At 34.2% G+C, this 15079-nt stretch overlaps 1 pseudogene; it reads right to left on the bottom strand.

Moving 5' to 3' along the window:
- Positions 1-15079, bottom strand: part of LOC144373546 (gamma-butyrobetaine dioxygenase-like) — a 93565-nt pseudogene that overhangs the window by 4598 nt on the left and 73888 nt on the right.

Genomic DNA, 15079 nt, shown 5'->3' with positions numbered 1-15079 from the left:
GTTGATGGACATTCAGTTAATCTCATTCAATAACTAAGTTTCTTGCTTCACTTCTCTTAGAGAATCTGCAATTATTTTAGGTCTTAACAAAAATTTTATTTTCATGGATTTTTAAAATTTAAGTTTATTTCAACTCATACATAAAACATAAAAATTAAAAATTATACACTAATAGGGTAACAATGTTTTGATACATTTATATACATGTGTAATTTGTATATTAAGGTCATCTATCTCCTGATAATAAAAGTTCTCATTTTAAAGGGGCTGTTTAGACAATTAAAATTGTCATAGTATGACTGAGAAGCTTGAATTATTTCTTCTCTTTCTCCCCTCAATGGCTGAGTTCTCAGAAAACACCTCAGCTTCACTGTGATCTAGAATATATTCCTGAGGATTGTCTTTCCTTCATAATTCTTATCCAAACTATCAGGAAAATAATCTTTTTCCCTGAAAAATATATCCTTTTCAACATGGCCATTACTGTCACTTGGACCACTCATGTTCAGGGTGCCATCATCTCTACTGGGAGCCCTAGCAGTAGTTTCCTACCTCATCTTTCTTCTCCTGTTCTTGCTCTATTTTATACTATGTTCAACACCATAGCCAGAGGATCTACATAACACATAACTAAATCCAAATGTCTCTCCTTTGGTCAAAACCTTATGACGGCTTCCTATTTACTTCACTCAGAATAAGAACCTAGGTGTTTATAGTTATTAACAACACTATAGATGAGCTGACCCCATCTGACTTCCTCTTCTAACACACTTCCCTTCTCTCAGCTCTGGTTGTTTCTTGGAACTCTCTAGGCATGTTCTTGAAGATTTCTTAGGACTCTTGCTTTAGCAATTTCTAGAGAACTCCTTCACTTCTTTAAGTCTTTGCTCAAATCTTTCCCTTACTACATTATTGAATGATGAAAATTTTATCCATGCTAAGTCTTTGGTTCTACAGATTCCCTTAATTTTGATCTACTTTTCCTTTTTTCCCCCCTCTTAAGCCTATAACAGTTTTTAATATTCATTATGATTTGCTTGTTTATTTCAAAATTTCAAATTCTCCCCTTCCCCACTGGAACTCAAGCTGTGTGAGAGCAGGAATCTTTATTTTGTCCACTAGCATATCCGAAGTACTAAGAAGAATGTCTGGCCTCAGTAACTATTTGTTGATGAATAAATGAAGGCTGTACATAAAAATACGAAAGTGAAACTGTGTGCTATAGATTTGATTATCTACTAAATGAATTTATTTCCGTAAGTGGCTATTACTTTAAAAAGAATACAAATTTAATTTTAAAATCATAAATACCCCCAAATTAACTGAAGTCTCTTTGAATACATAATGTCCTAGAGACACAATCTAAGATAATTCTCAAATAAAATGATAAATTATAGCCTTAGTGGGTACATGGAAAAATCATGATAAAATCATTTTAAAAGAACAAAGACACAAATATTCTCTGTAAGGAATATATGATCTTTGTCGACTTAGCATCTTTTGAGGGAGAGTCTGTTTCATTCTCAGTCCATGAAGTTCAAACAAGGCTGACCCTGCTCTACAGATGAGCATGTGGTCCTGGCACGGCCACCTGAAATTCTCCAACTTTGGCCATGGCACTTGCTTCAAGGACAGATATAGACATAAGCTGGACAAGGAGTCATCTACCTTTGTCACAATTGTTCAGAAAAAAATACACTCCTTGTGCTATGATTGTCAGATCCAAGGGTAATGCACACCTGGAGCTTCTGAGGATCATCTTTAAAAAGGAGTCAATATGGGGTGGGGAAGGATAGAGGAAAATTCCAGATGACAATGTGTAACTCCTGGATCTTCCTATTTTAAGTTACGTCCTTTCACTTTTGGTTACTACAATCACATTGACTGAGACTATGTAGAACTAACGCTTTTAAAATGAAGTGCACATTAAGTCTTACATTTCCTCTAATATTAATAGACTATTTAAGGTAATTTGATTAAAAATTCATTCAACTGTGCAAAGATTCTTTTTTCCCTTTTGGCTTAAAAGATAGATTAAACACAAAATAGCTTTGCAGTTAAAGCATTCTACTGTTTAAGCATTAGATTAATGGAGAGTTTGCTGTCAATTGTTTTATTGAAATTAGAAATTCATAAATAATACTCACTCTATAATTTTGTGTTTAGATCTTACAGAGAAATCACAGCAATCCACTCCAATGTCTGTAAGTCCACAAAAATGGATGACAAAATCTGGAATGCCCGAGGATTTTTTTCCTTGAGCTTTTGGCACACATTAAACCCATCTACAATTTCTGAATCACCCTCTGTGACAGTTTGTTTTATGTAGTGCAGAAGCTGAACCTGAAAGAAGAAATGGAGAAATAGAGTTTAAAATCATAGCATTTTACTATTTTTGATTTAAATATTCAAAAAGATATGCACAAATTAAAATCAATGAAATTTGTTTTTATATCTGTTCTCTGACATCAGCAGAGAAAGGGGGTGGGGACAAAAAGAATGGTTATGATCAATACTGTATAGTTCCAACCTGTTATATTTGAAGACATGGACATAGAAATGATAATGTTCACTAGTAAGCAAAAGAAACAGGTCATAAGAGCTGTAGAAAGTGAACTCGATCCTGGAGCAGGCAGGAAAGGCCAGCAGAAGAGGTGGTATTTTAGCTGGGCAAAGGGCAATAGATAAGATTTGGTATGTGCAAACTAGACTTGAGAGTGCAAATAGGAACAGAGATGACGTGCGTGCAAAAGTGCACAGTCCACTCAGTAACAAAGAGTTTTGCAGTAGCACAGGGTTATAAATGGAAAGAGAAGATCAGGTTGAAACATTATTTGGAGATTCATGGAGAGTCTTAAATGTTAGATAAAAAATTTCTGTTCTTTCTGTTGGGAATTATTGAATATGGATGCAATATAGAACTGACCTGAAAAAATTAGCCCGGTGATGTTACAGTAAATGAATTATTTTTGAGGAGGAAACAGGCCAATAGTAGTTACTTGAGAGTCTAAGGCCATAATTCAGATGTAAGGATAAGAAGGGAAGGAAGTGGGGTGGGAGTCTGAGAGATGGATAAGCTCCAATACACTGAGAATGAGAAAGCCATGCTATTAAGTACTAATAAATTTTATTAAGATTTTTGGGAAAATGTTCAATATTATTTCATTTTGAAAACTAAATCATAGTAAAAATTTAAAGATACTTTTGAGTGGATCTTTTCATTGGTTTTGTGCTGCCTTTTGGTAAGTCAGCATGGATGGATGATTTTGAGTATTTAAATTTAGACCCTGGTTTTCTGTTGAAAGAAACTAATTGCATTGAATTGCAAATCCTCATTCTCACTGAGTGAAATAAATTAAAAACATTGTCTAATGGAGTGCTTATAGAATGGAAGAGACAAATATGATCATGGAGAGATATACCAGTATTAGTTAAAAAAATCATTTAGCACTTAGTTTGGTTTGTTCCCTAGCTGGCTTGAAATAATGATGCCCATAAGAAGATTTGCAACAATGGAATATTCTTATTTGCTGTCTAATACAGCAATCTCTAACTTCATCTGGATATTGTGTGCTTGAAATGTAGTGTGACTGAGGAATTGAATTTTGAATTTTATTTAGTCTAATTTTAATTAAAGTGTGAATAGTCACTTGTGACTAGTGACTACTATTGGATAATGCTGATCTAGAACATAAATACTGCTTCTCTTCCAAACCTAATATACAAGTTTCCCCAGTTTTTATAATTTTATATATAATTTATTCTAAAATTGAAATTGTATCATATATATTATGACACATAAGAATCCTAGAATTTGATAGTTTTATCTTCATTTTGCAGATGGAGAGACTGAGATATAAAGGTGTCAAAACTGGCTAGCTCATAAGAATTTGGCTAAAATGTGGAAAAGCTGGTATTCAAAATTTGGCCTATTTGCCTAAAAACATGTATACAGCAAGTCTTTTGTTTACAAAGAGAAAAATCCCTTTATATTATACTCTTAGTTATTCAGTATTGTGTGGTATGTAGATATATCTGTGCTTTGCCAATTTAAAATATCCATCCTTATTTATTGATGTTGGAAGATAACTGGTCTAAATTAATAATGGTTCAATCTTTAAATTGATGGCATTTTTTTTATTTTTTAGTACTTGGGGGCTGAACCCCAGGGAACTATACTACTGAGCCACATACTCAGCCCTTTTATTTATATATATATATATATATATATATATATATATATATATATATATATATATATAATTTAGAGACTAGGCCTTGCTGAGTTACTTAGGGCCTTGCTAAGTTCCTGAGGCTGGCTTAGAACTAGTGATCCTCCTGCCTCAGCCTCCTGAGCCACTGGGATTACAGGAGTGTTCCACCGCAGCCAACTTTATGCCATTTTTATGCTTGAAAAATACATGCATGGGGCTGGGGATGTGGCTCAAGTGATAGTGCGCTCGCCTGGCATGTGTGTGGCCTAGTTTAGATCCTCAGCACCATATACAAACAAAGATGTTGTGTCCACCAAAAACTAATATATATATATATTCTCTCTCTCCCTTTCTCTTTCTTTCACTCTCTCTTTTTAAAAAAATACATGCATAAGCTGATCAAGTTGCTTAAGAAAATCATCTCACAAGGGCCATGAGGGACAATGCAGTATGATGAAAAAGAAAAGAAAATGGAAAAGTCCATCAAACTCTTAATGGCAAAATGATAGCATAATTATATTTTGGAGAGAATTGGAGGGTTCTTGAAATTCTTTTCAATTTCATCATAAATGAACTCACAGAATATTTCCAATATCAGTTTTTTAAAAGTTTAGCAGATGTTTTTACACAAGGCAAGGCCAACTAACATCTTCTTTCATGTAGTTAAATTTTTAATACAATCTTATGACAGGAAAATGATGATGGAACATTATACCCTCAACACTAATTCAAATTTGTAGAAAACCAAATTTTATTTCATGTGAGTCATTCAGAATTAAAAAATATTTTCTTTTAAAGTGTTTCTTTATGGCAGCATGTGACTTTTGGCCCAGAGAAAAATAGTGAGCAAAGTAATATCTGTGTTTCATTAAAGATGTGTCTTCTTATCCCCACCCCATTGGATTCAAATCCATCAAACTGCATGCTCAAGAGGAAACTAATTATCCAAGTCATTTTATCTGTAATTAAAATGACATTTTAATAAACTTTTATTTGATAAACATTTTACTATAAATCATTTAATTTTCTTTTCTAATTTCTTTTCTAATTGTTATGGAAAAGCTCAAATAAAAAAGAAAAAATAAGCATTCATAATGGAAGTTTGAACAATAGTATAAGCAGGTATCCATATTTTTTCTTTCATCAGAATCACAAGTTTGAGCAGAGCCTGGGAAACTCAGGCTCTATTCAAAAAATAAAATAAAAGTTGGGAAAACAGCACTGTGATAAAGCATCCTTGGGTTTAATTCCTAGTATTGTAATTATAGTAAAAATCTATCAAGTCATTTATGTAATGTTAGACCTTTGTTGCACTTTGCTTATATATGGAGTATCTGTTATGTCTATATTATGTGCAAGATGATGTATGAAGTTTTGAGATAGAGAAAGTTATGATTCAGTCCTTGTCTTTGAAGAGTTTGTAAAGTGTGACAATATATACAAGTAATCTATCACATTATACAATTATGATAATTAGAAATTCCAACTCAGGAGCTTTATGATGTGATGATAAACTAGATGGAATTCTAGGTTCAAGTTCAAATTCCCCATGAATAACCCTATAAAAGTTTTTACCCTTGTACTTCATTTCCCCATTTTACATAAAAGTCACAATCATGTTTACCTTAAAGGAATATTAAGAGTGATCATATAAAGAAAGACAAGTCAAAATGCTTTGTAAAACATAACTTTCTATGAAAATGTCAAAAATTCCATTGTACTTCAGAAAAATTTATGACATCTTTTAATCAGTTTTTCTTAGGCTTTCTATTTTAATCCAGAAACAAAACATCAAGTCATAAAATACAGAAGGTAATTTAAAAATTTGAAATAGAATCTTTAGTTTTCTCGTCTCATTCTTCAAGTTTTATTCTATCCAACCTCTCTAACTGATCTCTGAAAGGTGAATTGAGCTTATTAGTTTGGCTTTTAATAACAGGGTTTCAGAAAAATAACTCAGAACCATATTTTGAATAAATCACATTGTGTCTCCTCCGTCAACTCAAAAAGGTGACTATAGGAGTCATTTTTCTGTCATCATTTAGTTCAATGAAATCATGTGGATTTATTTTTCCAATATACAAAATAATTTAAAACATGTGGTTAAATTCTATACTCACTTAGCTAATATTGGCAAGAACAATGGGTAGCAACCAGGGCACCAAGAAAATATGTTCAGTCAAGATGATGAAAAAAAGGGATTAATTTTGGTTTTGGCCCATTTCTCCTTTATTAACTTGAGAATTGTCCAGATTTTTATTTATCTTTGAAGATACAGATTTCTGTGTGGTTATTTCATTTAGTCCAGTTTAGTTTTAAAAATAGGCAAAGAACATATATTTTTTTAAAAAAACATATTGTCCTGACCATTTGTGTTTTAACTTAGTAAATGGTGATTTTGTAAAAATGTATTTGGTTTACTAAAATGATAATTTTTGTGAAGATGTAAAGGATGAGTGTCTGCTCAGAAATTCCTCTGGTACCTTCGTGGGACTACATTGAGCACCTCCTTCTTTGAGAGGGAATTTTTTTAGTGAGATAGGAGATGGTTTCCAAAAATAGCATGAGTATTCTGTTCCTTATCCTTGAATCCCATTATTATGCATGTTCACAGCTCCTTCCTTGAATTGACTACTTCCTCATTTCTTGAATCTGGGCAAGACTTGTGGTTTTCTTAGACCAATAAAACACAGCAGAAGAAACACTGCACAAATAATAGCCCAGGCCTCAGGAAGCCTTGCATACTTTGACTCTTTCTCTGAACATTGTGTCAGTTGCCATGGGCAGAAGCCTGGGCTAGCTTGTGGAGGATAGTAGACCAAGTCGACCAGACAAGCCATCCTAGATGAAGTCACCAGCCCTTAGCCAACTCATCAGCTGAGTTAATCTGCAAATAAGAACTTCTCAGCAGAACAGCTTGAATAGCAAGAATGGGCTAAGTATGTGGGTGCTCCTTTTAGCCATTAAGTTAGGGAGTGGGTTTTCATGTAGCAATAACTGATAAAAATGACAGTCATGTCACACTGTGGAAGAACACCATCTTGTGTTCCCTGATTTCATTTTCTATTTTAACTCTCTTACTGGGGATATATATACAAAAAGACACCAGGTTATACTACTGTCTTAAAAAAATCTGTTATGGCAAAGCAAAAAGTGCCAATAATTATTTCCAGGGAGAACAAATAAATATTTTTTAAAAGATTCATGAAAATATCTTATCCCTCAGCAATTCTGATATTCAGAATTTAGGCACATAAATGTTGTTTTTGGATTGTGTTTGAAGAAAAAAAATTACATATGACAAATTAGCTGGTGAAATATGTAATCTTATACACTCAAAATGTAGGAGGATTTGGTCCTTGGTCTTTGTAGAAAATATGTTGAAGCTCACCTTACCCCAGGTGGATGGTGGAGGGCTGGATAATATGTGTGAAATCTTAGCTTCCCAGTTGTGTAAGCCACATTGATTGCATCAATTTTGTCTTGCACTTGCCAAGTATGCCTGTAAAATACAAGAAACATATGTTTAAGCAGACTGTGTTAGAATGAATTAGATATGGAAGGGGATGATAACTTTTCATTTTATGAAATAATTAACATAAATAATTAACATAACCAAAAAGATAGTGTAACATTCCTATAGCTGAAGTAATATAATTAACAGTCCTCATTTCTCCCCTCAACAAAACCAACCACATCTTTACACTAGTCTATCCTAGAGAGTTCATAAAGAAGTAAATGTGGGATTGTATGTCATCTTTTTTTTTTTTAATAGCTTGACGCATATAAAAAAATGAAGCTTTTTTGGTGGGGGGATACTGAGGATTGAACTAAGGGGCACTTGACCACTAAGTCACATCCCTAGCCCTATTTTGTATTTTATTTAGAGTCAGGGTCTCACTGGGTTGCTTACCACCTCACCTTTGCTGAGGCTGGCTTTGAACTCAAAATCCTCCTGTGTCAACCTCTCAAGCTGCTGGGATTACAGGCGTATACCACCACACCCAGCAAAAAATGAAACTTTTTAAAGTAAGTAAATCAGTTGGATTTAGTACATTTACAAGTGGCAACCATCACTACTATAATTATTATATATCTGGTTGTTTTGTTTGGCTTTTGGTGGGAGCATGCTTGGGATTGAACCCAGGGCCTCATGCATGCTACTACATGAGTGCTATATCATTGATCTGCATCCACAGTCCCTATATCTTTCAGGTTTAAAGCATTTCTATCATTCTTAAATAAAACCAATTTTTCAGTAAGAAGTTTCTTACTCTTCCCGAGGTCCTTGGCAGCCATTAATCTGCTTTTTCAGTTCATACTTATTTTTAAAATTTAATATATATGGAATAATATAGTATGTGATATGTCTGACTTCTTTCACTTAGCATATTTTCCAGATTTCTCAAATTGTAGAATGTATTAGTATATAATTTCTGTTTATGACTTAATACATTATTGTACAGATAATCACAATTTGTTTATCCATTCACTTACTGATGGATATTTGGGCTGCTTCTCCTTTCTAGTTATTTTAAATAGTGCTAATGGAGCACAGATCGTGTATATGCAAATACTTATTTGAGTTTTCAATTTTTTGAATATGTATTAAGAATAGAATTCTGAGATCATATCATAATTCAGTGCTTAACAGTTTGAGGAACTGCCAAATTGTTCTTCATAGCATTCATATCATTTTTATATTCCAAATAGCAATGTGTGAGAGTCTCATTTTATCTACATCTTCACCTATAATTTTTATTCTCTGTATTAAAAAAAAATTGTTGTCAGGCATGGTGGTACCCACCTGAAATCCCAGTAACTTGTGAGGCTAATTCAGGAGGATGGAGAGTTTGACATTAGCCTCAGCCACTTAGTGAGATCCTTAGTCACTTAGTGAAACATGGTCTCAAAGTTAAAAATGAATGAATGAGGGCTGGGGATGTAGCTCAAGTGGTAGCACGCTTGCCTGGCATGGGTTTGATCCTCAGCACCACATACAAACAAATATGTTGTGTCTGCCAAAAACTAAATAATAAATATTAACAAAATTCTTTCTCTCTCTCCCTCCGCTCTCTCTTTAAAAAAATGAATGAATGAGTGAATGAGTGAATGAATAAACAAATAGGACTGGGATGTAGCTCAGTAGTAAAGCACTCCTAGTTTCAATCCCGAGTATCAGAGGATAAAAACTTATTATAATCTTTCTAATGGGTGTGAAATTGCATCTCATTGTGGTTTTCATTTGCTTTTTCCTGATGAGTAAACATGTTGAATATCTTTTCATGTTCTTCTAGGCCTTTTGTAGAGCTGTTTATTCAAGTCTTTGCATTTATTTTGGTACTGGAGATTGAGTCTTGGGGTACTTTGACACTGAGCTACGTCCCAAGGCCTTTTCATTTCCTATTTTAAAACAAGGTGTCACCAAGTTGCCCAGGCTGGCCTCAAATTTGTGATCCTCTTGTCTCACCTGGGATTACAGGTATGTGCAAACATGCCCAGCCCTTTGCTCATTTTTTAATTGAACTCTTTATTTAGTTGTAAGAGTTCTTTATATAGACTGGATATTGAATCCTATCATACATGTGATTTGTGAATATTTTCACCTCTTCTGTGGGTGATTTTTATTTTTTTTTTACTAATGTCCTTTGATGCTCCGAAGCTTTAAAATGTGATGAAGCTCGATTTTTCTATTCTTGTTGTTGCTTTTGTTTTTGATGTTGTATCTCTGAATTCATTGCCTATTTGATGTCATGGAGATTTTCCTCTAAGATTTTTATGATTTTAAGTCTTATATTTCTGTTATGGATTCATTTTGAGTTAATTTTTGTAGATAATGTGAAGCAGAGTCCAGCTTTGTTCTCTTGCATGTGGATATTCAGCTGTCCCAGCACCTCCCTGTCCCAGTTACAATCTCTACTCTCTTCTCCAAGGGAACCACACCTGTGACTTCTATTGTTGCAATTTCTTTGCACTTTCTTAGAGTTTTATCACCCAAATGTGCATCTCTCAACACAGCTTAAGCTTGCTCAGAAAACAACTGTTATACATTTTAAATCCCTTAATCTACAACTTTTCCTTCCAAGCTGTTCTTCCAATTTATTGTTTGAAGATCAAAGGGAATTTGACCTATAGAGTGCCCCTGTCTGGACTTTGCTGGCTGCACACCCATGCTGATATTTGACCGTTTCTCCTGTCTTCTGTGTTCCTGAAGAATTGGCAGTTGGAAGAAGAGGCTTTGACAGACTCTACTCTCTCTCTTTGGTAAAATTGTAGGTGGCATGTGTGTGTGTGTTTGTGTGTGTGTGTGTGTGTGTGTGTGTTTTCTAAAAGTTGTAATGTCTGTATTCCTTTTTGTGATGTTTGTACACGTTCATGCTCAATGGCTATATTCACTAATTAATCCAGGTTCCAAATTATGAAGTAACAAACTGATAATTTATTTTTATTTATTAGGTGGATTACTTTTAAAAATATCTGCTTTTCTTTAACCTGCTGTTTGGTGACACTATATAATGCCTTATATAAATATGATTAGATAAAAACTCGATGCCATCTCTTTATTTACCATTTGCAATGTAATTAGTTTGCTTCCTACCATGCCAAATTAAACAATAAGTTCTTTAAAATGTAATATTATTGATAAACATGTATTAAAACTAAATTGAGGTAATGTTTCATAAAATTGTGAATGTACTAAATGACACAGAATAGTCACAAATTAAGAAAAAAATGCATAGTCTTAAAAGTATAAAAACTAGGTAATTATAAAAATAACCAAGGGTTACTTGCAATTTCGTGGCAAGAGAAGTAAATCATTATTCAGACTTTGCAAGGTATTTCTTTTTGAAGATTGAGACAATGGGTACTTGAGAGGAAGCTGTGTTTTAAAATATAGCTTTAAAAGAGTTGCTACATAGATATGCCATTTTATTTCTGTATAATGTCTACTTATTAACTTATGTTCGTGGTCATCAAATCATTTTTGAATAAATATATTTAACAGCTATGCTATTCCTGGCATGGATTCTGCATTAGCGACAGCACAAGGCAGGTACAATCCTCCACACCTGTAATCTCAGTGACTTGAGGATCACAAGTTCAAGGTCAACCTGGGAAACTTGGAAAGACCCTGTCTCAGAATAAAAAGTAAAGAAGGATTGGGATGTAACCCAGTATGAGAACACTCCTGGGTTTAATCCACAGTACTACAAAAGAGAAAGTGAGAGAGAGAGAGAGAGAGAGAGAGAGAGAGAGAGAGAGAGAGAGAGAGAGAGGCGCGCAACTTAAGGAAGAAAAAAGACAAATATATAATTATAAAATTTTAGAGATAAGCACTATAATGAAAGTAAGCCAAAATGGATGGCATTAGAGCAGATGATGCTAAGTGAAGTTAGCCAATCCCTAAAAAACAAATGCCAGATGTCTTCTCTGATATAAGGGGGGTGACTCAAAATAGGATAGGTAGGAAGAACATGAGAAGAAGATTAACACTAAATAGGAAAGAGAGGTGGGAGGGAAAAAGAGGGAGAAGGGGAGTTGCACAGAAGATGGAAGGAGAACCTCATTGTTATACAGAATACATATATGATGTTGTAATGAGAAAAAGAAAAAAAAGTGTGTCACACTAGATTTGATAGAGAGAAATGATGGGAGAGGAGAGGAGGAGCAGGGAGGATAGGAAGGGCAGCAGAATAGAATAAACAATATGATTAATGTATGTACATTTCATGTATGTATTATATATCAAAATGCATTCTACTGTCATGTATGACTAAAAAATAATAATAAATAAAAATTTTTAAAAAAGAAAGTAAGCCAAGGTAAAGAGAAGATGTGGTTATAGGGGGTTGCAGAGATGATGCTTTGGTAAGTACATGGTGAATAAGTGACATTTTTTTAATGCAGAAACCCAAATATATTAAGAGATGGAGAAATGTGAAATCCTGGGAGCTGTATGTTAGGTGGAGGGACCCTAAGTGAAAAGGAGCTGAGTTTGGAATGTGCCTGGCATGTCTGTGGGAGAACAAGGAGAGTGTGGCTGCAGCAGAGCTGCCAGGGAATCAGGAGGGGGAAATTCATCAGAAGCACGGGGGAAGCCAGATCCTGAAGGGCTGGTGGACTAGGCTAAGAATTTGTGATGGAAGACTCCAAGTTTCTCCACTGTGAAAATTATACTGAGTAGTTGTTTTACAGAATTGCTTTGTTGTTGAGGGGGAAGTAGATGGTACTGGGAAAAAGCTGCCAAAAAAGAGATGATGGTGACCAAGACTAGAGTAGAAGCCATCATAGGAAAGAATGGCAAGGTTTGAATTTTGAAGTTAGAATTAATAGGGTTCTTTTACAAATTGGAGGTAGGATGAGAGGAAAATGGAGTCCAAAATGATGCCCAGGTTTTCAGTTTGAGGAACCAGCTAAAGAGTGGTCCCATTTACTGAGATTGACTCTGTAAAAACACACCATCAGGTTGATGAAATCCATTTCTATTCTTATTCTTTTTTCAGAGTTACAGAAGACAGAAATCAAGAACATCCTATCATAGGAAGTTTGATTCACATAATTTAAATGACTTTTTTTGGTGCTTTAAAAAATTCTTTATTCACCAGATATATGAGAAATTGTGCTTTATATGTATAATAAGAATTGTAATACATTCCACTGTCATATATATATATATATATATATATGAAAAAAATCTTTATTCATATATATATATGAAAAAAATTCTTTATTCATATATATGAAAAAAATTTTTTTATTCAGGCCAAGTGCAGAAGTGCATGCCTATAATCCTAGCAGCTCCAGAAGCTGAGAAAGGAGAATCTCGAGTTCAAAGCCAGCCTCAGTAAAAAGCATGACACTGAACAACTCAGTGAGACCTCATCTCTAAATAAATACAAAACAGATTTGGGGATGTGGCTCAGTGGTTGAGAACCCCTGAGTTCAATCCCCAGAACTAAAAACAAAAACAAAAACAAAAAAAAAATCATTCACAGATGGACACATGTTCCCCTTGGTTTTGGTGCATGTCACCCAAGGGCAGGTACCCTTGCCTAGTATTCCACCTATATCCCCAACCTGGCAAATCTCCTTAACCCTGCATGTTTACTCTGCCTTTTCCTGTCAGAGTTCATATTGATTCTCCAGAATTGAAACATCCAATGCAAGTTCTAGGCTTGCCAACTACTGCCATATTTGAGTTTTCTGTTCTGATCCTGTTGATCTCATTTCAATGCTTGCCTTAAGCTTTGCTGCCTTTTCTTTCCTTAATTTCCTATCTACCGAGACCCACTAGTCAAATCACAGCTTAAGTGCCAACTGCTTCATAGTCTAGATTCTAGAAACTCAGTTTTTAAATTTAACCTGGACTAGCTTCAAATTGTCTTAGACAATTTATAATTTCTGAACTTCAGTTTATATATTTGTATAGTAAAATAGTTACAAACTTCAAAGGGTTGCTACAGCAAATAGACAAGGTCTATGTTTGAAACATAAGAGATACTCTTTAGGACTTTCTGCCTTTTTTCATTTCCTGTCTACTTAACATTTACCTCTCACTCCTTGGGATTCTCCATGTATGTTTATTTGACTCATTTATTGGAACTGAAGTTGCTTGGTGTTCTGTGACAATAGTTTCAATTGTAAAAGAGTTATCACTCTGATTATATTTTGATGTATAATAACATAATTCTCCTTTGTTTTCTGGGTTTTAAATTCACTAAGTGCAAAACCAAGTTTTGCTCTTCTCCTGTTACCTAATCCAGTCCCTATGCTAAAACAGGGAACCAATAAATATTGACAGAATGAGCATAAGAAGGGGAACAGGGTGACTTTTCTGAGCCTTCATTCTCCTAGGGTAAAGGGTAAGGGTAGGTTAAGGATGACTACAGGAGGGTGGGAAGAGATAAAACAGTCAAGTTGACACCTTCCTCCTTCTTCCTCCAGGGACACAACCTAAAATGTCCTCCTACATATGGAACTATTTTTCTTAATGAGCAAAAGTAGGGCTTCTTCCCTGTTATCCAGGTCTGAGAATGAAACTGGCTATTTTGTTCTGCTTTACTCATTTAAAATTAGAAATGATAACTTATTATATGTTTCACCAAAGATCAAATGGCCATCCATATGTCACCATAAACTATAATGAGACTAAGTGGAGGGAAAGAGGAGTGTATATAGTCAGTTACAACCCATTTTAAGTAGGAGTCAGGGAATCCATTATATTGCAGTGACTGTAGCCAAGAAATACATGTTCTCTATGAGGTTCATGTAATTCTATAGCCCATATAAAACACAGCTCCAGACTGTTGTCAACATTGGCATTTTTTAGAATTACCAACATGTAGCAAAGGATTTAAAGAGATCAAAAACGTAACTTCATCAATTTACAAAATGTATAATATCTTTTGACTAAGTTGACAATGCTGTTGACAATATCAGCAGAAAATGACTATTCAGACTTTCTTTACAAAAGTGATGATGGTTTTGCTTCAGTCCACCTACACTCTTTTTTGTTAATCATAGGGATGTTGTTCTAGGTAAAGCAAGATCCCAAGAAGATGTGAGAATTGCCATTATTAGAGCAGTTTTAAAACTGAAGAGAAAACTCAATATGACATTATAATCCAGTGGTATAGACTTGGTTGCTATTGTGCTAATGTGGTAATTGCATGTTTTATTTGCAAGTATTCCTGCTTTAACTAAAGATGCCTAAGTGGTTCTTGTCATTCCCAACATTTTATTAAAACATTTGCTTTTGTTTTTTTAGTGACATTTATTTATTCAAGAATTCTATTAAAACCTCTTGTACTTTATTGATTTTGAGAGAATATGTTGTTGGGTTTTCTTGAATGCTAATCTACTAG

This window comes from Ictidomys tridecemlineatus, unplaced genomic scaffold, assembly GCF_052094955.1.
Source record: "Ictidomys tridecemlineatus isolate mIctTri1 unplaced genomic scaffold, mIctTri1.hap1 Scaffold_42, whole genome shotgun sequence".
NCBI classification, from domain to species: Eukaryota; Metazoa; Chordata; class Mammalia; order Rodentia; family Sciuridae; genus Ictidomys; species Ictidomys tridecemlineatus.
Note: the sequence above shows the minus strand (reverse complement) of the source record. Positions and strands in the feature narration are given on the sequence as shown.